General features: G+C 49.1%; 1 pseudogene; it reads right to left on the bottom strand.

The window, feature by feature from the left end:
* The window catches only part of LOC138492971 (cytochrome P450 2J4-like), a 132,439-nt pseudogene that overhangs the window by 91,118 nt on the left and 16,037 nt on the right, over positions 1-25,284 (bottom strand).

Genomic DNA, 25,284 nt, shown 5'->3' with positions numbered 1-25,284 from the left:
GGCTGCCCCTGACTGCTGGGGGGTAGGGGGTGGTGGGAGACATGGGTGGGGGCCTGGTGGTGTGTGCCCCTGGTGGCTGGGGGGTGGGGGGTGGTGGGAGACATGAGTGGGGGTCTGGTGGAGGCTGCCCCTGACTGCTGGCGGGTGGGGGTGGTGGGAGACATGGGTGGGGGCCTGGTGGAGGGTGCCCCTGGTGGCTGGGGGGTGGTGGGAGACATGAGTGGGGGCCTGGTGGAGGCTGCCACTGACTGCTGGGGGGTGGGGGTGGTGGGAGACATGAGTGGGGGCCTGGTGGAGGGTGCCCCTGCACCGCGGGGGGGTGGGGGTAATAGGGGACATGAGTGGGGGCCTGGTGGAGGCTGCCCCTGGCGGCTGGGGGGTGGGGGTGGTGGGAGACATGAGTGGGGGCCTGGTGGAGGCTGCCCCTGACTGCTGGGGGGTAGGGGGTGGTGGGAGAAATGGGTGGGGGCCTGGTGGAGGGTGCCCCTGGTGGCTGGGGGGTGGGGGGTGGTGGGAGACATGAGTGGGGGCCTGGTGGAGGCTGCCCCTGACTGCTGGGGGGTGGGGGTGGTGGGAGACATGAGTGGGGGCCTGGTGGAGGGTGCCTCTGCACTGCGGGGGGTGGGGGTAATAGGGGACATGAGTGGGGGCCTGGTGCAGGTTGTCCCTGGTGGCTGGGGGGTGGGGGTGGTGGGAGACATGAATGGGGGCCTGGTGGAGGCTGCCCCTGGTGGCTGGGGGGTGGGGGTGGTGGGAGACATGAGTGGGGGCCTGGTGGAGGCTGCCCCTGACTGCTGGGGGGTAGGGGGTGGTGGGAGACATGGGTGGGGGCCTGGTGGAATCTGCCCCTGGTGGCTGGTGGGTGCGGGTGGTGGTAGACATGGGTGGGTGCCTGGTGGATGCTGCCCCTGGTGGCTCGGGGGTGGGGGTGGTGGTAGACATGGGTGGGGGCCTGGTGGTGGCTGCCCCTGCACTGCTGGGGGGTGGGGGTGGTGGGAAACATGAGTGGGGGCCTGTTGGAGGCTGCTCCTGCACTGCTGGGGGGTGGGGGTGGTGGGAGACATGAGCGGGGGACTGGTGGAGGCTGCCCCTGACTGCTGGGGGGTGGGGTGGTGGGAGACATGAGTGGGGGCCTGGTGGAGGCTGCCCCTGACTGCTGGGGGGTAGGGGGTGGTGGGAGACATGGGTGGGGGCCTGGTGGAGGGTGCCCTGGTGGCTGGGGGGTGGGGGGGTTGTGGGAGACATGAGTAGGGGCCTGGTGGAGGCTGCCCCTGACTGCTGGGAGGTGGGGGTGGTGGGAGACATGGGTGGGGGCCTGGTGGAGGGTGCCCCTGGTGGCTGGGGGGTGGGGGGTGGTGGGAGACATGAGTGGGGGCCTGGTGGAGGCTGCCCCTGACTGCTGGGGGGTGGGGGTGGTGGGAGACATGAGTGGGGGCCTGGTGGAGGCTGCCCCTGCACTGCGGGGGGGTGGGGGTAATAGGGGACATGAGTGGGGGCCTGGTGGAGGCTGCCCCTGGTGGCTGGGGGGTGGGGGTGGTGGGAGACATGAGTGGGGGCCTGGTGGAGGCTGCCCCTGACTGCTGGTGGGTAGGGGGGGGGGTGGGAGACATGGGTGGGGGCCTGGTGGAGGGTGCCCCTAGTGGCTGGGGGTTGGGGGGTGGTGGTAGACATGAGTGGGGGCCTGGTGGAGGCTGCCCCTGACTGCTAGGGGGTGGGGGTGGTGGGAGACATGAGTGGGGGCCTGGTGGAGGGTGCCCCTGCACTGCGTGGGGTGGGGGTAATAGGGGACAAGAGTGGGGGCCTGGTGGAGGCTGCCCCTGGTGGCTGGTGGGTGGGGGTGGTGGGAGACATGAGTGGGGGCCTGGTGGTGGCTGCCCCTGACTGCTGGGGGGTAGGTGGTGGTGGGAGACATGGGTGGGGGCCTGGTGGAGGGTGCCCCTAGTGGCTGGGGGGTGGGTGGTGGTGGGAGACATGAGTGGGGGCCTGGTGGAGGCTGCCCCTGACTGCTGGGGGGTGGGGGTGGTGGGAGACATGGGTTGGGGCCTGGTGGAGGGTGCCCCTGGTGGCTGGGGGGTGGGGGTGGTGGGAGACATGTGTTGGTGATCAGTGGTGCAAGGTGACATGTGGGTTGGCTGGTGGGCATGGCCATGGTGGATGGGTTGCCTGTGGGACATGAGCAGGGGTGCAGGGTGGTGTGGGCTGCCTGCAGGGGCCGAGGAGGGTGTAGAGGGAACACCTGGGGGGACCCACATGGCCATATCACGTGTAGCAATCCCCCGCAACACCGAAATACACATACCCAGCCAAATCGCGTGTGAAACTTCCCGCGCACCCCTGGAATCCACGTAACCAGCCAAATCGCATGTGAAACTTCGCGCGCACCCCTGAAATCCACGTACCCGGCCAAATCGCGTGTGAAACTTCGCGCGCACCTCTGAAATCCACGTACCCAGCCAAATCGCGTGTTGAACTTCACGCGCACCCCTGAAATCCACGTACCCGGCCAAATCGCGTGTGGAACTTCCCGCGCACCCCTGAAATCCACATACCCGGCCAAATCGCGTGTGGAACTTCCCGCGCACCCCTGAAATCCACATACCCAGCCAAATCACGTGTGGAACTTCCCGCGCACCCCTGGAATCCACGTACCCAGCCAATTTGCATGTGAAACTTCCCGCGCACCCCGAAATACACGCACACGTTATTTTTCAGTCAGCGGGTGTCCGTGTTTGTGGGTACCCCTTTGCACGTCATTTGTCCTGGGGGGCTACAGTATAGGACATTCATCATAGCTGTATGTAGGTGCTATTTGTTGGCGCACCTTTTGGCGCACATTTTTTACAGGCGCAGGGACGCTACCGCCTGCTTTCTTGTGGCGGTCGTGTTTGTGCCTGTGCGCTGGTTTGACCGTGCGCTGTTTTGCCCTATTCGATTCCGTGTTGTAGGCGAGCGTGTGGGCGTTCCGCACACTTGCACCCTATACTTCCCCCGTGACGCCCACATTTTGGCAAGTTGTTCCCCATTCCGAGTGTTACGCCCCGTGTTCCGCCTACTTTTTTTGCGTGCGCCGCGCTATGTGCGATTTTCGCTGTGGCCTGTGCGATTTTCGCTGTGACCAGGTGCACGCCGTTAGATGGCCTGTGCGCCAACGTGCGCCGCGCACTTTTTTAGCGCACATCAGATGGTTTTTTCGCGCACGCCCTTCCATGAATCGATGTGCGCTGCTTTTCGTGCGATTTTCGCACTTGCACTGCGATTTTCGCAATTCCACTGCGATTCGCACGTTTTTGCCCACTTGCGCCGCGCTAATTATTCCATGAATCGGCCTGTATGTGTGGGAAGGTCAACACTACTTGTGTACACTGATTACTTGAAGTGGTCAACAATGCACAGATTTTTGAACCAAAGCACCATACTAAGCACTTTGGGGTAAATTCTGCCAGTGCTGGGCAGCTTTGCCTTTGTCACATGGGTCTTACTGTCAAGTATCTTCAGGCTGAGTTATTCAGCCGGCTGATGTTGCCTGTGTCCTCAGCATGATGTGGAAGACTGCCTTCGTCGGCCTTCACTTGGGGGGCTGCAGCTTGTAAGAGGACTCAGTCTTCCTCTGGGAAATGCAGAGTGTCTTCGCATTGTTTGTCAGAAAACATGCCTATCCCTTCTTTTTTTATTTTTTTTCATTTTATTTAGGTTGCAGAGTAAACACCTTTGAACATTGACATAATGATTTCACATTGACACAGGTAGTATTATGTATATAGTTTACAGCCATCATACAATGAGCACTCACAACGCTTCATCTTCACTAGCAGTGTCAGCTCTATCACTTAAGTATCGGCGGAAACCCCCCCATATATCTCTTGGTCTGCTGGTGCGGGAGAGTAGGCTGGAGTATACTACTTCCTGATCATTTGCCCACACCATGTCATTTATCCATTGCTCTATTGTGGGGGGTTTCCCCTTCTTCCACCTCATCAAGATGGTGCGTTTAGCAGGAGTAGTCCAATGTTTATGAGTTTACGCTTAACTGCATTCATTTGGAGTATACATCCAAAAATATGCACATACTGTTCCCAGTTCACAGTTTGCTCAACCATATCTTCCAATGCCTCACAGACCCTACTCCAGTATTCAGAGAGTTTCCCACAGGACCACAATATATGTGTCAACTCAGCCTCTGTGTCTCTGTATCTAGGACATCTGCCTGTGTGTGTTGCACGTATTCTCTTCAAGCGAGCTGGGGTAAAGTGTACCCTATTCAGTATTTTAAATGGGATTAACCTGAACCTAGCGTTGAGTGACACCTGTTTAGTGAGGCAGCATAGTTGAGACCAGTGAGAGTCAGAGAACGTAACCCCCAGGTCCCTTTCCCACTTCCACTTAATATCCGGTAGCTGTACCTTCCTTGTTTCCAGTGCTATTTTATAGTCCTGAGGCAGTTTTCCTGGCTGTCCCGGTAGAAGCTATATAGTTGAGACATAATGGAAGTTGTTTGATCTTGCAGGTTCGAGAAATTAAGGGTGTCATTAGGGTGAAATCCTGCAGTCGGCAGTTGCCGTCTCTCCAAGAGGTATTTCACAAAATCTGACTTTTTTTTGTTTTATCTCCCCATTCCCAACTTCTGTGTGAAGGTGTAAAAAAGTGATGTACAGAAGTGGTTGCTACGACTACTGTACATTTAATAATGCAGAAAAGGGTTGATACCGAGCCTTCTATGCATTACATGAGGTGGGGGAAGTGGGGGCATCAGACATGCAAACGATTTCACACCCTTTACCATGGCAGACTGCAAAAAAATGTGTTACTGTACAGAAGAGTAGCGCCTGGGCTTTCCTTCTGCACAGTACAACAGATTTAAAACAAATGTTGGTGTCTGTTTGGAATTTCTACCTGCACCTTTGAGATGTAGGTAAAAATAGGTGCATTTTTGGCAGAAAAGTCCACCTAGAATTTCACTGATTCTATTCCCATTGAAAGCTTCAGTGGACAGATAAATAAGCAGTATTTGATAAACACTGTGAATTACACCGTTATCCCCCAACTCACAACGACCCCTCCCCCAAATGTTTTGTTTCTGTTTCCAGACACACCTGACATCATTTTAAATGAGAAAGCTGTTGTTGATTTTTCATATCAGTAGAAGCATCAGAGAAGGTAACTAACACATAGAATATCATTTATGGTCTCCAGCTTTACCCTACTGTATTTCATGTTGAATGTCCTACTAATATCGTTGTTAACTTTATTCACTAAGATCTGGATAGATAGCTCATGAGTTAAGCATTCTAAGATGGGGTCAGCCTGCACTTGACAAGTTCAAAGCCTTTGGTATAGTGGACTCTGGCTTTTATCCTTCAGAGGTCAATTGAGTAGCATTACATCAGCTAATGGCATCTGTAATTACAGTGCTTAGATGCAGGAGGAATCTGGCATGAGAAGCTATATAAGGATACCAATTATTACTATGGTTATGTGTTTTCAGCCACACAACACTCACCAGTATACTGTCAGGTCACTCTGAGCAAAGCCTTGCTTTATGTGTACACATAGGAGTGCACACCTGCCCAACTATTTCCAATTCCTTATCCTGTAGCCCCTCTAGGGTGGAGTTTCCTTCTGAAGGAAGTACATGGGAGGTCTGTAATTTCATCGCATTGGGAAATATGAACTTCATTGTCATGTCATTGAAAATATATCAATACCAATTTGACAAAACTCTTGACAAGCAATGCAACAACATACATTTGACAACACTACGACATTAGTGGGGTCGTTGTCGGGTCTGGAAACTTAAGTAACTGCTCCATCGTTCACAGCTTCAGAACTATGGCCAAGATGATAGGATGTATTTGTAGTTAGAAACCTTGCTGGACAGCTATGCCAGCCACATTTTACCTTTAATGCAAGTCCCATATGAAGTGAAAAAGGAGGTTAGCTAAGGCAAAGGGTGTTATCTCTTACATTTACATAAATGCCAGCAGCACGAATCTCAAATTGTACCTTTTTCCCCCATCAAATCCTTAAAGAGGGGGCTGACTGGCCGCCCAGACAATTCTTCTGAGTGACGGACGAGAGCGTTCCGCACACTTTCATATCCGTTCAGCAGCACAATCGACATATGGCCCAACCACAGGGTGTACACATTCCCATAGGTTTTTGCCAGCTATAGGGAGAAAATAAGATTCATGAAAATGCAGAGCAACTACCCAGGACACTCTGCTCAGAGAACTTATTCAGCGCTGACGGCTGAATATATAGAGTTGGCATAGTGACACAATCCCCTGCCTGGCTCTGAGCACTACTAAGAGGGACACTCAAGGGTTCGGGTGTCTCCCCAAGTCACTGGTTGATCAGTCCAGGGGAGGTATGGGGAGGAAATAAATGTGAATGTAGAAAAGCCAATCAGTCCCATTTGCTGAAGGCACTTTCACTTGCACAGAATTGGTAGCAAGGGATTTGATATTGTTACAAACTAAAAACATTTACCACCCCCAGACTAATAGGCTAGTGGAGATCTTAAATCAGGGCTTCAAGAGCCTTCCAGGAAATAGGTATCAGAAGATGACAAAACCTGGGACGAGCTGCTACTGTGGGCCTTACTTGCTGCCAGGAAAACACCCCAACCATCCTTCTCGCTGTCTATGGGAGAGAGAGAGACATTACATTCTGGACATTGTAATGGATGGTACATAGCTTGAAACAGGGCTGTTCCTTCCAGCTCCCCCAGACCAACTAAGAAACATCAGACTCCTTGCCCAACAACAATTGCAAGATAGCCAAGAGAAACAGAAGGGGCTGTACGACGGAGCGACCAAACTGAAAAAGTTCAAGATAGGTGACCTTGTTCTTGTCACCAGAAAATAAATTAACTGTCTAGTGGCATGATCCCTATACATTTACGGTATTGCTCAGTGACTACAACTACCGAGTTCAACAGGACAACCATTGTTGGGGCAGCTAAGTTTATCACATCAGTTTCCTAAAGATATGGCAACAACTCAATGAACCTTCCCTGAAGGCCCCTTGGCAACTCGTGCTGGCACAATGGCTTTGACAGAGCAGAAATGTACTGACTTTCCAGCCGACCAAAGACAAAGCATACAGTCCTAGATTAAACAATTTTTAGACATTTTCTAAAAATGACTTGGACCAGCCTGTGGCTTTGTACACCAAATTGAAAAACACTGGGCCTCATTCCGAGTATGGCGGTAAGGGATAGCGGCCACCGGTAACGAGACCGGTGGCGGTGATCCCTTACCGCCATACTCCGAGTTCCCTTTGCGCCCTCGCCCTTAACGCCTGCTTTGAGCAGGTGTTAAAGTCGAGGGCACAAAGGGGCCTCCAAGCCAATAACGGTGACCGTAATGAACGGTCACCGTTATTTGCATCTTCCCCATTCCCATTGAGCCCTATGGGGGCTCATTTGGGAATGGGGAAGAGCCTTGGTGAATGGGGAATTACTGCCCCGCCAACCTTGGAATGGGGCGGTAAGTCCACCATCCACCAAGGCGCTGCCGGTCTGGGTATGGCGTCAACCAAGGCGTTAATAGCGCCATTGGTTAGCGCCGTACTCGGAATGAGGCCCACTGTCTGTGATGACAGTTCAGCTCCAACCCTATCACCTTCTATAGGCATGCTGTACGTTGATAGAAAGAGAAGTGAAGAAGATGATGGAACTCTGTGTCATCATGCACTCCCAAAGTCGCTGGTTGCCACCCAACGTGCTTGTGCCTGAACCAGATGGTAGTTAGCAATTTTGCCAAAAATGCTGGAAGGTGAATGAGATCTCAAAATTCAATGTGTACCTGCTGCCAAGGATTGACGAAATGATTGAGCAAATTGGGCCCACTGAATACATCTCCACCTTTGATCTCACAAAAGGCACCTGGCAGATCCTGTTGGCCTTTGATGATCAACAAGAGACAGCCTTTATCATGCCCATGGGTCTATTGAATTTCCCTCTACTTCCCCTTGCACTAGATAACTTCCATAGAGTAATTTATGTTGTACACCAACCCCAGCCACTGGCCCCACCCCAGTCATTCCCAGAGGTTGATGAGATGGTTCTTGGACCTTCAACCATACATCATACAAACGAAGCCCATCTCAAGGCCAATATGAAATATCTCAATAGGAATCCCATTATCAATCCCGGGCCAAGGGGACAAGTGGGGAGATCTGATAAGGTCCCCTGCCTGGCAATGGGAACCACCAAAGGAGTGACTCAGTGGGTCAGATGCCTGTGCAAGCCACTGGATGATGCAGTCTGGAGAAGTATGGGTAGGATCCCTTCATCACATAACCTTGGTCCCTGGCGCATAGCAGTTAACAGTCACAGAAACTCCCTCAATGCACCCCTTTCCCTACTAAGAGAGCCTGAATCTCTCCATAAGCAGGCTAAAAATTGGAACAAAATGGCAGCTTCCGTGTAAACTCTGGCAGTGTCCTGGGCCACAAAGCCAGGTTACAACCTTTTATATGCTCCGGTTCGGCATGATTTTTAAGGAGCATATGCATCACTGAATCGAGATAGCCCATACGAAGTCTGGGGAAAAACAGAGCAGCGGTTCGTGAGATCGAGACTCGGTGGCTGAACGAGGCACGGTGAGGCGTGCTCGCCTGGGATTGAGAGGAGGGGTCTGGCGCGGGAGCGGCTGGAGCGGAGGCAGCGGCCGATGCACTGAAATCTCTCGGCACAAGGGGGAGTGTCGCGGGCACTCCGATCCTCGTAGAGCGCCCCGCTGACCCCTCACCCCCGACACAGAAGCAGAACCCCGCCGCAGGAAGAGAACAACCATGCACTTGGCGGACAAGGTAGGCCGTGCGGCCGTTGCCGCGTATCACTGCGACCTCCGCTGGATGTGCGAGCGGAGTCGTGGGGCAGCTGGGAGACGGGAAGGGCGGACGGGCGATCACTGCTCTGCCGGCGCTCGCCCAGGGGACCGATGTGTGACGGCTGGTGCAGGGCAGGACTGGTGGTTGCCTCCCGCCTTTTCAAGTGACATTGTAGACAACGAAACCACGGTGCAGGCCTGGGCCATATACTAAACCAGTGTGAGAGAGGAGCAGACCCCCCCGTCCAGTAAACACATGGGCCGCAGAGGGTCTCACAGGAAGCAAGTGCACAGGTGGCCACACGAGGAATACATTGATCCGGAGGCAGAAATAACAGAGCCTGCAGGAAATCTCGTTTGAAGCAAGGGCACAGGCAACCACACGAGGGAACAGCATTTAATCTGAGGCACTAATAACGTTACCTGCCCTAACACAGAGGCGGCACTAAACTGTAAAGAGCCCAATCCATGGCAACCCAAGGGGAGAGCTATGGACAACACGGAGTGAGGCTATTGCAACCTACTGGGGGGGTGGGCATGGACACCCACACTGAACTGTGATCAAGCAAATCCCCCGGTCGACCTTTAATACCCGGGCACTAGTAGAAAACTGCGCAGGAAATGTGGCATCAAACAGGCCCATGCTAAGTGAACATAACAACACGATATAATGAAGAGACAGATCTCGGGATCATTGCATTAATGCTCCCACAGCAGAAGGCACCAACATAATTCTTAGACCAGTAACAATGCCCAAAAACTTTGGCCCGAAATGGAACAAAAGAACTATCGAGAAATACACAACCACAATGCAGAAAGGATCTGAGCCTGAGGGAGAAGAATCAATGCTAACACAAGCTGAGCAGACCCCAACAGCTTCCATGATGGACCCTCAATCAGTGTGTCCAGGCTATGCAACAGGGATTTGCGACGTTGACAGACAAGCTGGATGGAATCACGGCAAGCGTTACAAGTATCAAAACACAGCTTGGCAAAACAAGGGCACGCATGACAGAGGCAGAAACCAGAATATCAGGAGTGGAAGACAATATGGAAGCACTAAAGAACACAGTATCCACGATGGCCAGTGAACTAGGGACAGTGAAATCTAAGTGTGAAGACTTGAAAGCGAGATCACAGAGAAATAATGTCCGTATAATAGGTGTTCCAGAAGGGGCTATTAAGGGGACGATGGAGAAAGCGGTGGAAGATCTTCTGCGAACCCTGCTGGGAGAACCAGGATGGTCGCCTGTGTTCATGGTGGAAAGGGCGCACAGATCATTGGCCCCGAAGCCGAAACCCAGAGCATACCCCAGGCCCATTATAGCTCGCATACTTAATTATAGAGACAGAGATCTGATCCTAAAGACTGCCAGAGAGAAACAAGAGCTAAAATGGGAAACCAGCACAATACGCATCTTCCCAGACTTTACCCTAGCAGTCCAGCAGGAGAGGAAGCTTTTCTCAGGAATCAAAAAGATGCTACGTGACCGACAGGTACAATATGCAATGCTTTACCCTGCCAGACTCAAGATCTAACATCAAAATAAATTGTACTTTTTTACATTCCCTGAAGAAGCCGCGAGCTTGAAAGAAACACACATACCTATGAATAAAGGATAGTCCTGAAATGAGAGTAAAGCTATTAAGAGTAACCTGAGACAGCTTCGCAGTCATCATGTTCAAGAAGAAAAAAGGACTGGCAAAGAAACAGGCTCCAAGTTGGGAGCCACATGCTAAAGTTGTCAAGTAACCATGCTCAAAGGGAATAATAAAATGCAAATGCTGATTCGAAGATGCCAAAATAAAGGAGAGTAACAAGCCAGAACTGGAGACAACACATATGACTAAAGATGGTTTAGGCACAGGACACACCGGAGCCCCCCCAGTAGCAGGTGCTCGAGATGATGTTGGGAAGGGTGGTGGGAGAAAACCAAAGCACAGTTGAAGTTTGGGGAACCCTGAGGGAGGGGGGAGGGACACATTTGAGGGAATTTGGTTACTGTTTCAAAAACATGGTTGTGAACACAAAAAGCACACAGGTTCTGGGCACTGAAACTCTTAGGCAAACAATGCAGACGCATCGAGACACACAATACGGCAAATACCTCACTGATAATGGATAAATCTAACACGGAAACTATCAATGTAATGAGCTGGAATGTTAGGGGGTTGGGATCTAAGATCAAGACAAGGAAGATCATGGCCTACCTTAATAGACAAAAAGCTAGGGTAATTTTCCTCCAGGAGACACAAATAGGCCCCCGACAGGGTGAACAATTGATTGCGAATTGGGGCGCTCATCAATACTTCACGACTTACTCCACTAGAGTGAGGGGGGCGGCGATACTAATACACAAAACGCTCCCGTTTGTTTGTAATGGGACCAAATGTGACCCTGACGGGAGATATGTTATAGTATATGGTATGCTCTATGATAAAGAAATAGTTTTTCTAAACATATAGGCCCAAATATCGACCAACTGGAGTTCTACTCCACAGTGTTTGAAAAGCTAGCAAGATATCCTACTGCCCGGGTGTTATGTGGAGGGGATTTCAACACAATTCTGGATGTCCAGTTAGATCGTACATCGACATAGGCCAGAGCATTAACCAAAGCAGCACAGACAATACTCACACAAATGTCAAATTAACAACTAAAGGATGTTTGGAGAACATTAAACCCCGGTGGGAAGGAATACACATACTACTCCACAGTCCATGATATGCATTCCAGGATTGATTTATGGTTAATAGACACGGATAGCATGGCCTGGGTAACGGAATCTCACATATACCGTAGGACTTAATCCGACCATTCCCCGATACAATTAGCATTGCAAATCCTGGATAAGAGCAGTTCAAGACCACCATGGAGGTTTAAACAGCAGCCCTAAGAGACATAGGGCCTCATTACGACCCTGGCGCTAAGTGAAAAATGATGGCGGTAAAAGATTACCGCCATCGTTTTCCGCTAGGTCCGATTATGACCCCTGACCGTTAACTACGATGCCATTAGCGGCATCGTAGTTAACGCTGCCACTAACTGCACCAAGGACGCGCGCACGCAGCATCCCACACCGTAATCACCGCCATGGCGGAAAGGTACGCGAATGCCGACCCAAGCGGACATGCACCTAACGCCATCACCCAGCCCGTACAGTACCTTACCGCCATGGCGCTAGTAACGCCATCGCGAACCAACCGTAAAGGGCCTTGTGCAGTGAATCCAGCTGCCACAGGTGCACAGAATCAGCACAGGTGGAGGCAATACAGATTCAGGAAGTAGAAAAAGAGCACACCCAACCCCTTCCCAGACCCAGTCACACTCCACAATGATACCAATAGGACTAGCAATGTTGGGGCAGGAGGACCTGATAGCAATGCAAGTGCTACAACTTCAACTACAACAACAACAACAACAACAGGCTGCACAGAGGAGACGCAGGAGGAGAAGGAGGGCAAGGCAGGGCCAGCAAGCCCCACCAGCACAGCCAGTGGCACCACAGAGGCAGCCCCCAATCCCACGCATCAGAGCCAGTCCATTCAACCTCACCGCTGAGCAGATCCACACCCTGTACCGACTGGACCGGGACACCATCACCACCATTGTGGACATGATACACAACGACATTGTCAGCATGATTGAAACACCCACTGCCATCCCCCCCTACTGAAGGTAGTGTCTGTGCTCGACTTCCTGGCCACAGGCACCTACCAGCACACAGTGGGGCACTTGCATGGCATATCACAACCATTATTCTCACGTACACTGATCCAAGTGCTCGATGCCCTCCTCAAGCACACAGACAACCACATCTCATTGCCACGGTCTGCCCAGGAGATTGCTAACACCAAAGTGGGTTTCCATGCACTAGCTGGCATACCTGGTTGCATTGGTGCCATCGACTGCACCCATGTGGAATTGGTGGTCCCACATGCCATGGAGGTACCGTACCGCAACCGTAAACTATTTCACTCAATCAACGTGCAAATGCTCTGTGACTCCAACAGGATCTTCACACATTGTTGTGCCCGATTCCCCGGATCAACCCATGATTCAATGGTCCTGAGGAACTCCACAATACCACGCTACAGCGACATGCAGGCCCAAGATCCTGGCTACTCGGTGAGTCTAATGTCATGACCATGGAAATGCTAAGTGGGTAGGTGATCGACGTACCAATGCATACTTCACCTGGCAGAAAGGGGGGGGCTGATGCATACTTCACCTGGCTGCGGCTAGCAGTAGCCAGACCATACCCTGAGGCAGCACTTACGTCATCTGACAACTGTATACATGATGCCTGACCTAAGCAGCCCTAACATGGGAATGAAGGTGTGTCCCAACCATGACACAACCATCTGCAAGTGTATTGTACAAAATGTGACAACATTGACTCCAGCGAATAGCAGCTACATGCACGTCACCAAACACCATCTACTGATAGGCCTGTCCCCCATAACTGCGCACAAAGGAGGCACATGACGGACAGGAACATCAATACACCACAACTCAGACAGCAAGGCCCACAAACTGTCCACATTGACATCAGTATTGTTCACTGGGGTCATAATGTGCCAGACATTAATGTTGCAATCATGTGAGCGTTGACCTCACAGGACACATGCCAGGTCACCTGAAATACGGCCTGAACGGACACTGTGGATGTGCACTCACAAGGCACTTGTCACCCCTTCATTGTGACTTGGCATGCAAAACAGTACATGAGAGCCATGAACATATACCGGTTGCATTGTGTGAATCCATTAGTGCGACTAAAAGTGGTGCAAAGTAACAGTCTAATGCGAGGCATGGCGTCACGTCATGTTCAGTAATCATTCTCATCCCTGACACATACATTGTTGTCCACTTACAGGTGATGCAGGCTATCCCCTGAAGAGGTGGCTCCTTACACCAGTCCGGAAACCACAGAACCAGCATGAGGAGGACTTCAACCGTGCCCATGCACGTACCCGTGTGGTGATTGAGCAGGCATTCGGCCTACTGAAGGCATGTTTCCGCTGCCTCTGCAGGTCTGGCGGGGCACTCCTGTACCGCCATGAGAAGGTTGCGAAGATTGTGATGACATGTGTCATGCTACACAATATGTGCGTCAGACGAAATGTGCCCCTGCCCCCTGACGCAGACCTGCAACCACCTGGCGATGAGGATGATGAGGGTGGGGATGGTGCAGCACCTCAAGGAGGCAGCGATGCACAGGAGGGGCGTGAAATGCGTCAGAATCTCATTGACCAATGCTTCTAGCACACACGTCGTGTGCGTGTGACATGGAGAGGGCACTCAGGCCAATGTGTGCGTCTTGAAAATACACACTGCGGACTATTCAACAATAAAGCACACATAAGCAATGAGCAATGTCCACACATATGATTTGTGCAAAACGAAAAAGTGTATTGTGATTTCAAAAATGGAATGACACACCCCCTCCACCCTCCCACCTCCCCCCTGAACACCCCAACACACCCCCTCCACCCTCCCACCTCCCCCCTGAACACCCCAACACACCCCCTCCAAACTCCCACCTCCCTCCTGAACACCCCAACACACCCCCTCCACCCTCCCACCACCCCCCTGGAATCCCTATGAAGGTGTGGTACTGTCTGTGCAGCAGTGTGTGAAGGAGTCCTGCTCAACTGTCCAGCCACTACTAACAGTCCCCTCCCCTGACCCCCGGGGCACCCCTGCCCGTGCTGCGCAGATTCCTCCCAGATCTGCGGATGGGGCTGCTCTGTGCCGAGCTGGTTGATGAGGAGGGTCCTGGCTGCACGATTGGACGCGTGTCCCTAATGGCCTGTACTAGTTCTGTGAGGACGTGCCGCACAGCAGCGAGCTCTGTACAGATGTCCTTTGTGGAGGACTCAATGGCATCCGTGACTCGGTCCGCACTTCTCTCCATGGCAACACTTGCACCCCCACACTCTGCTACGTGTTCATTAAGGAGGGTGGATAGCTGCTGCTGGCAGGTGACTATCTTTTGCAGGGTCTGCTGGTTGCGCTGGCTCATGCCCAGTGGCATTGCCATGTCCATTGGGCTGCTCGCCTCAGGCTGCGGGGATGGGGTGGCTGGTCAATCCTCGGCCTCCGAATGCCCCTGTGTGGCATCCGCCTGCAGGGGGCTTAGGGATGTGTGGGGGGAATGTGGGTGGGCAGTGGGGCTTCCATCATCAATGTCCTCGATGCTCCCTGCCTCACTGTCTGAGGATGCTGCTATTGCAGCAATTTCCCCCAGGGTTGTGCTCGCAGCAGAGCCTGTCCCTTCGGTGGGCACAATTGTTGACGTGTGCGGTGCTGCTGCTGCGTCTCCGATGACTGTTGTGGTGGCTGTCACTGGCTTGGCCTCTTCCCCTGGCAGGGTTTGTGGCTGCTGGTGTGTTTTTCCAGGGACGGCTGAGGTAGAGGCTTGCGGCCTTGCCACTGTTGTCCTGGCCCTCTTGGTGGCTCTGGAGGCAGTGGTGTCCTCATCTTGGAGGTCTGAATCAGAGCCTGTGGTGGAGCAAAGGTGGGATACTGTTATTGATGGGTCTGCGGGCATTGGCCTTGCATTGTGACGAGTGACATCTTAACAGTAGGTACATGCAGAACATTTCCTGGAAGGGGCATACAGGTTTTGTGCCTTTTGTGTGAAAGTTGCATTGTGGTATGTGGGTGCCAGCAGTTAGGGTGTGCATGCTGCATGTGTGCAGGGTGTATTCCGGATGTGTCTGTGGGCATTCTCCTGCCGATGTGTTGCATATGCACTATGGGTCAACATGATACTTCACATGATTGAACTTTGTTGCTTTTAGCATGGCTTGATTTGGCCACCTACCTGCATCTCCAGATGTCTGGACTCCTCTCTCCATCCCTCCGACTCCTTCGATGCTCTCCATCCCAATGGTGGAGGCACATATTTCTTCCCATGCCTGAAGCTTGATGGGGGATTCTGATCCACCCCCGGTTGCCGTCCCCAGGTTCCGGTTTGCTGAGAGTATGCTCCGGACCCATAGCCTCAGATCGTCCCAGCGCTTCCTGCACTGCTGTGCAGTGCGGGGTACGGCCCCCACCGCACTGACACGCTGTGCCACCAAGGCCCATATGGCCTTCTTTTGGACTATTGCCGGCCTGGGCATCTGCGTGGAAAATACTACTGCGGCATTGTCCTGCAGTGTCTCGGCAAGCATGGTGAGCTCCTCACATGTAAAGCGGTCCTGGCGCTGCCGGTCGCATGCCTTCTTCACAACTTTTGGCATTTTTGGGTGGGTAATAGGGTGGGTGATGGGTTTGGAAAGGTTTCAGGGTCGGATCTGGTATGGTTGGGGAGGATGGCAATGGATTGTGTTTTTAAAGATGGCCGCCGTGCTCCTTCCCGTTCCGCCGCGATGACGCTACTTCCGCTTCCGCTTAATTGCGGTCACCGCTAATTACAGTCACCGCTAATTGCGGTCACCGCTATGATGAGTGGCGGTAGTGCACCATGCGCAGCGTACGATGCCGGTAGGGGCCATTTTGGGGTCTTTTACGGCATCGCGTTCTTTGCATTACCGCCATGGCGTAATGCTCGTGCGCGATGGGTCGGAATGTGCCGCACTTTACGGCATCCGGCCATGGCGTAAACGTTAATTACGCCATGGCAGTAATGTTCGGTACTTAGCGCCAGGGTCGTAATGAGGCCCATAGTATATAAAGATTCAATGGCGCAATATGCGCAAGACTACTTCGAGATCAATGAACATTCGGTCTCCACCCAGGCTATACTGTGGCAAGCATTTAAAGTTTGCATAAGGGGCCAATCAATATCCATCGAAGGGGGAATCCTCAAGGACATCAGCGCTAGACTAGAGAGGCTCGAGACGCAATTGTCATCACTACAAACACAGTATGCCATGACCCCGACCCCCCAATTGGGCACTGAAATTAGGACCAAACTGGAGGAGTATCGTGCAGCAGCGGACCAAGAGATAAGATATTTTGATAGGCCCATAGCAGCGGCTAGATACAGGGAGGGGGAGCGTCCTGGGAAACTATTGGCCAGAGCAGTGCACGGAGAAAGGGGACCCACTAGTATACCATGTATACAATTAGAAGACGGCATGATATCCACAAACCAGAATGAAGTGAAAGACACTTTTACAAGTTCTATAAAGAATTATACTCCCCCCAGGGCACAGTCACTGACACTGAGATAGAACAATACCTCTCCAAGATACCAACAACGCTTATTGCAGAATCGACTAGGGAATTACTAGAGGCACCCATTACTGAGGCTGAAATATATGAAGCAATAAAAGCTCTTCCAAATGGAAAAGTGCCAGGCGCAGATGGGCTAGGAGCAGAATTCTATAAGGAGTTTAGTCAAATCTTAACACCCAGACTACATGCCGTCTGGATGGAAGCTCTGGAAATAGGAGAGGTCCCCGAAACCACCAGGGAAGCAATAATCACACTTCTACTTAGCCAGGTAAACCCCCGGGAGAATGTGGATCATATCGCCCATTATCATTAATAAACACTGACGCCAAGATCCTGGCAAAAATATTAGCTACAAGACTCACACCACTTATGCCATATAAGGTGCATGAAGATCAGGCCGGGTTTATAATGGGTAGATCTACAGCCACAAATATTAGACAATGCCATCACATAATAAACTCTATACCCGCTACGACTCAGGGGATAGCCGTATCCCTAGATATGAGAAAAGCTTTGACACAGTTTCGTGGCCCTTTCTTTTTGGAGTGATACGAAACTATGGGTTTGGGCGAAAATTCATAAAGTGGATTCAGGTATTATATACACGGCCACACACGAGGATCAGAGTAAATGGAACCCTCACAGACATACTGGAACTGCTGGGAGGTACCAGACAAGGTTGCCCGCTCTTCCCCTTGCTGTTTGCCTTAGTTATAGAACCATGAGCAAATATTCTCAGATCTCGTTACGGCTCGTTTGGGATATGGCTTGAGGGCAAGCTTCAAATTATAACGCTGTATGCGGATGACATACTTTCATATCTAAGAAATCCAGACAGTACACATGGCAATATCCTGGCGTAGGTCGGGAAATTCGGTGAATACTTGGGATTGTGCCTCACCCCCACAAATCAGAAATATTCTCACTCACAGATGCTACACCACAACCCCGGAACCTTCACAGACTTATATAGAGTCCGATACTCATAGTATATCTAGGTGCCCACATAGCCAGTACGGCCCAGTTATCCCATGCATTGAACTACACGACATTAGGGGAAACACTGCGCTAAAATGAAACGATGGAATGTACTTCCAATATCAATGGCGGGGCGGATAGCTTTAATCAAAATGGTGATACTACCGAAACCTTTCTACCTCTTTAGTACAGTTCCGGTGTGGCCCGGCTGCGCTCTGTTCAGCAAAATCAATAGCGTCTGCATAGCTTTTGTTTGAGGCGGACACCCTAGATTAAGCTGGAGAGTCTTGACAGACACATACCCAAAGGGAGGACTGATGGCCACAGACATAGAACTGTATTACTTGGCGGCACAGGACCAACAAGCAGCCAGATGGGCCACATGCTTTCTTAACCCAACTAACACATCCCTGTCACCACAAGAGAGAGAGGCAATAGGGGCGCTGCAGAGGATGACCAGACCCACCCCGAAGCATTACAATACGACCAACCCCTCCAAAGTCACAATCACGGCATGGTCCAGAATTACTGACATATTCGGTGCCAGTAAACTATATCATCCGAGTATGCCAATATGGGGAGACCCACACACACCACTCAGTATTGAAGGTGAGATAGCAAGATATTGGAGCATTAAAGGTATCACACAGTGGGGCCAGTTGTTCCCGGACCAACACTTTATACCATGGGAGGATATTAAGGATACGTTGGGTAATACGCACACGCATAAACAGCAATACCATAAGGTTGCAGCCCTTACACAACAAATCCACCCAACAGTCCCAGAGGAACCGGACATAAATATGGCACTAGGCTATATATTCACAGAAGGAACACAGAAGATCACTGCCTCTACGCTGTACAAAACTATAATACAAACACGCCCTGCGGTAACCCACACAGCTAAGGGTAGGTGGGAACAAGACTTGGGGCAACTGATAGACGATCCAGAATGGTCTCGGATCTGTGCACTGACTAAAGAGATATCTTGCAACTCGAGATTTAAATTGTTACACTATAAAATAGTGCACAGGACGCATTACATACCATTAAAGCTTAAGGAAATATATCCCACATTGAATGGTACCTGTCCAAGATGTAATTCTGAGGATGCTAACATATTTCATATGTTGTGGGACTGCACCAAATTGAGACACTATTGGTTAGAGGTATGGAGGGCTCTTAACAAGATGGCTGACCACGCGGTGGTATGGACACCACGGATTTGCATGTTGGGGGCAGAAGGGAAACTGAACCCGACGTGGCGAAAATTACTGAACCTAAGTCTGCTTATAGCCAAAAGGGTCATATTAATGAGATGGAAGAATGTACAACCCCCCACAATAGAAGACTTGAACAGAGATATGGTGTGGGTTAATGACACTGAAGAACTATATATTGATTTGGTCACGCCACACAGTAGACTCAGAAATATGTGGTCACAGTACAAGCAATATTTGGCTGATCTAAGCGAACCAGAAATCCTGAATACAGCAGGCAAGTAACCTGTATATATAATATGTCTGTATAATCGAAAGTTGCTAATGTATGTGCATATCCTGTGAGAAAATATAAATAAAGTTGTTAAAAAAAAGAAAGTAGAAAAACACCTGTCCTGAAAACTGAAGACACTGTTATTGCGCAAGAAATGTTATTTAGGTTTTTGACATTGTTACACATACAAGAAGTAATTTCTTTCACTGGAGAAACATTTTGAGAGTTCACTGCATGCACACCATATGTATGAACAATGGATTTAAACATCTTACCAAGTGTGCATCCAGATTTAAGTCACATGTTGGGGAACAAACGACATGGACTCAGAACAATTGCTTCTCGACACACGCAAGTAAGAACTCTTTGGATTCCCATGGTTGTCTTCTTTTCGGAAATGCCTGTGGTTTTCTGTTTTCCTTGCTGGCTGCAACACACCAGGCCCAAATCTGTGGGTTGTCCAAAAGGCCAAATACATTCTTTCCCAGGACATTCAGTGGTCAGTGGTTTATCCTTTTCTCTTTGCGCCCAGGTCAGCGCACTCACACACGTATGGTACACTTTTCCGCGGGCCACCTGTGGGAACGTGGGAAGGTTGGACATGTGTTGTTGCAGCTTTTTTTGGTGGTTACCTAGTCACAAATGTCGCAGAAATGTGTTAGTTCCCTATATTTTGGACTTTGCTGGGCATTGTGGGTAGTATATTGTAGTGCGACACACGCAATTGAGACCTCCTTACATTCCCACGTGTGTCTTCTTTTCAGAAATGCATGGGGTTCTCTGTTTTCCTTGGTGGCTGCAACACCCAGGCCGAAATCTGTGGGTTATCCCAAAGTCCAAAAACACTATGGGCCTCATTATGACCCTGGCGCTAATGGGTTAACGGCGCCGTAAAAGGCTGCGGCGCCATTAACCCATTAGCTCCCGATTACGAGGTCCCTTTGCGGGACCCGACCTTAATGGTTTGTCTACACCAGCTGTTAAAGTAGGGACCTGCAAAGGGACCTTGGTGCTAAGTACGGTACCGCAATTTGCGGTACCGTACTTAGCGCCTTCCCCATTCCCATAGAGCCCTATGGGGCGAAAATGGGAATGGGGAAGGGCCATGGTTCAATGGGGAATTACCGCCCCGCCAACCTTGGAATGGGGTGATAATTCCCCATTGAACCATGGCGGACCCGTTACAACACCGGCACCAACCATGGTGCTAATAGCGCCATGGTTTAGCGCCGGTGTTGTAATTAGGGCCTATAAATATCATCTCCCCAGGGCGTTTGGTGTACTAGTAGTTTAGCCTTGTTCCTTTGCACCCAGGCCAATGCACCCACACATGTGAGGTACCGCTTTCATCGGAACACCGGTGGGAACATGGGAAGGTAGGATATGTGTGTTGTTGCAGGTGTGTTTCGGTGGTTTCCATGTGGCAAATGTCTCAAAACTGTGTTTTTTACCCTACATTTTGGACTTAGCTGGGCATTCTGGGTAATTAATTGTAGCATGACACACGCAAGTAAGACCTCTTTGGATTCCCCCGGGTGTCTTCTTTTCGGAAATGCATGTGGTTTTCTGTTATCTTTGCGGGCTCCAACACACCAGGCCCAAATCTGTGGGTTGTCCAGAAGGCCAAATCCATTCTTCCCGATGATGTTCGGTGACCAGTGGTTTAGCCTTTTCTCTTTGCACCCAGGTCAGTGCACTCACGCATATATGGTACAGTTTTCCGCGGGACACCTGTGGGAATGTGGGAAAGCAGGACATCTGTTGTTGCACGATTTTTTTTTCAGTAGTTACCTGGTCGCAAATTCTCAAAAATGTGTTTGTTGCCCTACATTTTGGACTTTGCTGGGCATTCTGTGTAATATATTGCATCACGACACGCACAAGTGAGACCTCCTTCGATTCACGGCTGTCTTTTTTTTTCAGAAATGCATGGGATTTCATGTTTTCCTCAGTGACTGCAACACCCCAGGTCCAAATCTGTGGATTGTCCAGAAGCCCAAAAACACTATAAATATCGTTTCCTCAGGTCGTTCGGTTTACCGGGGGTTTAGCCTTTTCCCTTTGTGCCCAGGTAAGTGCACTCACACATGAGAGGTGCTATTTTTATCAGGACTCATCTGGGGTATGTGGGAAAGTAGGACATGTGTTGTTTTCTCTTGGTGGTGAAACGTTTTCATACATGTTTCTAAAGAGGTTTGTTACACAACCTTATAATTTCCCAAACGTGCCCTACATTTAGTTCCTACTTTAGGCACTGTACTCTTTCGTGACCTGCGCAAGTCACTTATCCTTCAAAAGGTCCACCTGAGCCCTTTCAAAAAATGTGTGCTTGGCATTCTTCACTACATTGCTTTTCCTTATTTTTAAATGGCAAGTGCGTCAGCATAAAAATACTTTGTACCATGGCCTACATTTTGGACTTTGCTGGGAATTCTGGGTAATATATTGTAGCATGTCACACACAAGTGAGACCACTTTGGATTCACAGCTGTCTTTTTTTTCAGAAATGCATGAGGTTCCCTGTTTTCCTTGGTGGCCGCAACACCCCAGGCCCAAATCTGTGGGTTGTCTACAGGCCAAATCTAGTCTTCCTCAGGCCGTTTGGTGTACCAGTGGTTTAGCCTATTCCCTTTGCGGCAAGGTAAGTGCACCCACACATGTGAGGTACCATTTTCATCGGGACTCCTGCGCGGATGTGGGAAAGTAGGACATGTGTTGTTTTCTCTTGGTTGTGATAACTTTTTCATACATTTTGCCACTGCGGTTTGTTGCACAACCTTATCATTTCCCAAATGTGCCCCACATTTAGTCGCTGCTTTAGGCACTATACTCTATTGTGACCTGTGCAAGTCACCTATCCTTCAAAAGGTTCCATCAGTGCCCTTTCAAAAAATGTATGCGTGGCATTCCTCAACACATTGTTTTTCCTTATTTTCAAATGCTAAATACGCCAGTTTACTCCATTAGCATAAAAATACTGTGTACCATGGCTTGGTCTTTGGCTTGTGGTTTGCTTGTTTTGTGAAACCTTAAAGAAATGTGTGATTTACTAACTAGAAGATTTGGGGGAATGTAGGTAGCAGTGCATTGCTTTTCTCAATATTCCTGGAAGCCATTACCTTACTAGTGCAAACATATAGAAGCACATACTTTTTTTCTGTCACTTTTCCAATTGTTTGCCGAACTATTGGGAATTATGGGTACAGAGTTGTTGCCTGACCTCCGCAAATGACCCCTTCCTGAACTTGGAATTTGATCTACATTTCAGAAATGTATGCTTTTCTGTGTTCCCATTAAGCTTTCCTACGCTCCTCTTCCATTCTGTGCAAGCATGTCCTTTTGCAAAAAAGGGGAAACATCGCCTACGTCCCACATATCTGAAGGTACAATTATGAAAAAAAAAAGAAAAATCTTTCCACTCAACCTGTTCTTGCAAGCTTGGAAAATGGCAAATTCAGAACTCCATGCCTTTTGTTCCTAGCTCTTACAAGAAAAAAAACCACAGGCTTCTTTGTACATCATTTTGTTGCCACTTTCTGAAAAAGCACAAAATTTGGTAACTTTTTTGTTATTTTCTCAGACTCAATACAGCAAACAAGGAGTCCTTGGTGGTGTTATGACTGCCTACATGTGAGAAGAAAGGGGTGCAAATCTGGCTAGAATATCACTTGTAACAGAAATGTTACAAGGGATTGAATTCTGAGTAGAAGTGAGTGTGTGCACAACCTGAACTTTTCAATTCATTTTTTGAAATTATAATAGTTCAATGTTTTTGCATGGGGTGCAAACCCACTTGAGAGGTGCCTCCGTGAAAAAGCACTACAAATGTGAGCAAAAACAAGACCTTGGCTATGAAGCCAGCAGTGTGGGCTGCACTCACTGTTTGTGGTGTATATTTTCAATCTTAGATTCGATAAACAAGGTGAGCAAATTTTGTGATTTGTATAATTCAATCTTAATTTATTGCTTCAACTTTGTCGTGAAAAAATGAAATCAATAATTGCAGATGCATGAAAGCCAGGGCCTATGCATTTCTGACGTACTTCTCCTTCATCAGGGCCAGTGCTTACTATTCATAACATACCATAATAAGCATATTATCCACATATCAGATAAACATTACAACACAGCGTTTCATTTGCATTATGGCCATGAAATGACGATTCATTAAATGTACAAGGCGGTTTAAGCCCCCGTAGTGTATCATTAAGGTAAGTCCACATAGAGTGATGTGACCCACATTGCATAAATTCATGTTCCAATTCACATAATACAAAATGTATTCAGAGCGTCCATCAAATTTCAAATTTCAATGTGTTCAAGCCTTGCACCATTATTGCAAATATTAGTTAAGGGCCATAGTACAAAATAACAGATGTTCAATATTCATACATACGTGTTGTTGTGCAGTGCAGGTTAAAAGAAAGCGGAAAATAAAGAAAAACAAAGAAAATACATATGTGTCAGCTCATAAGCAAGTATAATAAATATACTATGCATAAATAGTCACAGGTAGGTACTAACCTGATGTTATTGATCTCTTTGGTATATCTAAGAAAGATAATTAATTATCATGAGATTACTCATGTGTATGACCGGGATAGTGACAAGCACTGAAGTACTTAAAAAACATAGTCATATCGTACCTATTCTCTTAGAGTTTGCAATGAATCGCATGGGAGACTTAGCATTCCGAAGTTCAATGAGCACCTTTCACCGTGAGAAAATCCTTGTTAGAAAATACAGATCAAATATTGAGGATCATGTGATAGATTGCTCGATTAAAGTTCTAAGTTAGTCTGTGGTCTGACATAGATCTTACCTGTGGGATGGCTGATCTGTGTTCTTCTTCGGGTGCCGCAACGACACGTGAACTGAAACGTTTGATATATTGTGTTGAAAATGGTTGTCAAGGAAACTGCACGGCAGTGTAGAGCCGTATAAGTCGGCCATTTTGGAATGTTCAAAGTATGCCATGAAACTGTGAAAAGCTGGTAAACCGTGTCATTGAAATGCTATAATACTGAGCAAGTGACTTGAAACAACTTATTAACAATCACTGGATTAAATATAGTGATCGTGATGAAATATCTGCAACACTTGATGTGGTTGGATGTGATACGGTGACTACTAGGTTTAGCAATCTCTTATTTAAAAGTCAATTAGCAACAATCATAGTCGGATGAGTGGGATTAAAGGTAGAAGGGCACTATGCTTGTGATGAAATAGCTGCAACACTTGATGTGGTTGGATGTGATACGCTGACTACTAGGTTTAGCAATCTGTTATTTAAAAGTCAATTAGCAACAATCATAGTCGGATGAGTGGGATTAAGGGTCGAAGGGCCCTATGCTCGCAAGTCGCATTGAAGGAGCGTTAATCAAATCACTCCTGTCTTATCATGTCATGCCAAATAAGTCTGACGTCTATCCATTATTAGAACTGTGAATACTGAGGTACTGTTGGTGTACCAATTGAACATACAGACAGTAGTCATGCTGTGATTATGTTGCTAAATTCACATACGGATAGTAGTAGATTTATGATTATGTTGCTAAAATTCACGAATTGGAATAATACAAACTACATCTTCATTAAATGGACTATGTATGCCGGAGTCTGTGAATGCCAATGGTCATGATACTAGGATAACGGTGTCAAAATAATAAAAAACAACTTAAATTGTCATATATATATATATATATATATATATATATATATATATATATATATATATATATATCAATGATCATCCTGCAAGAATGACAATATCAACATTATAAA

Source organism: Ambystoma mexicanum, chromosome 10 (genome assembly GCF_040938575.1).
Source record: "Ambystoma mexicanum isolate Mex_15411 chromosome 10, UKY_AmexF1_1, whole genome shotgun sequence".
In the NCBI taxonomy this organism is placed as follows: Eukaryota; Metazoa; Chordata; class Amphibia; order Caudata; family Ambystomatidae; genus Ambystoma; species Ambystoma mexicanum.
This window is presented reverse-complemented; position numbering and strand designations above follow the sequence as displayed.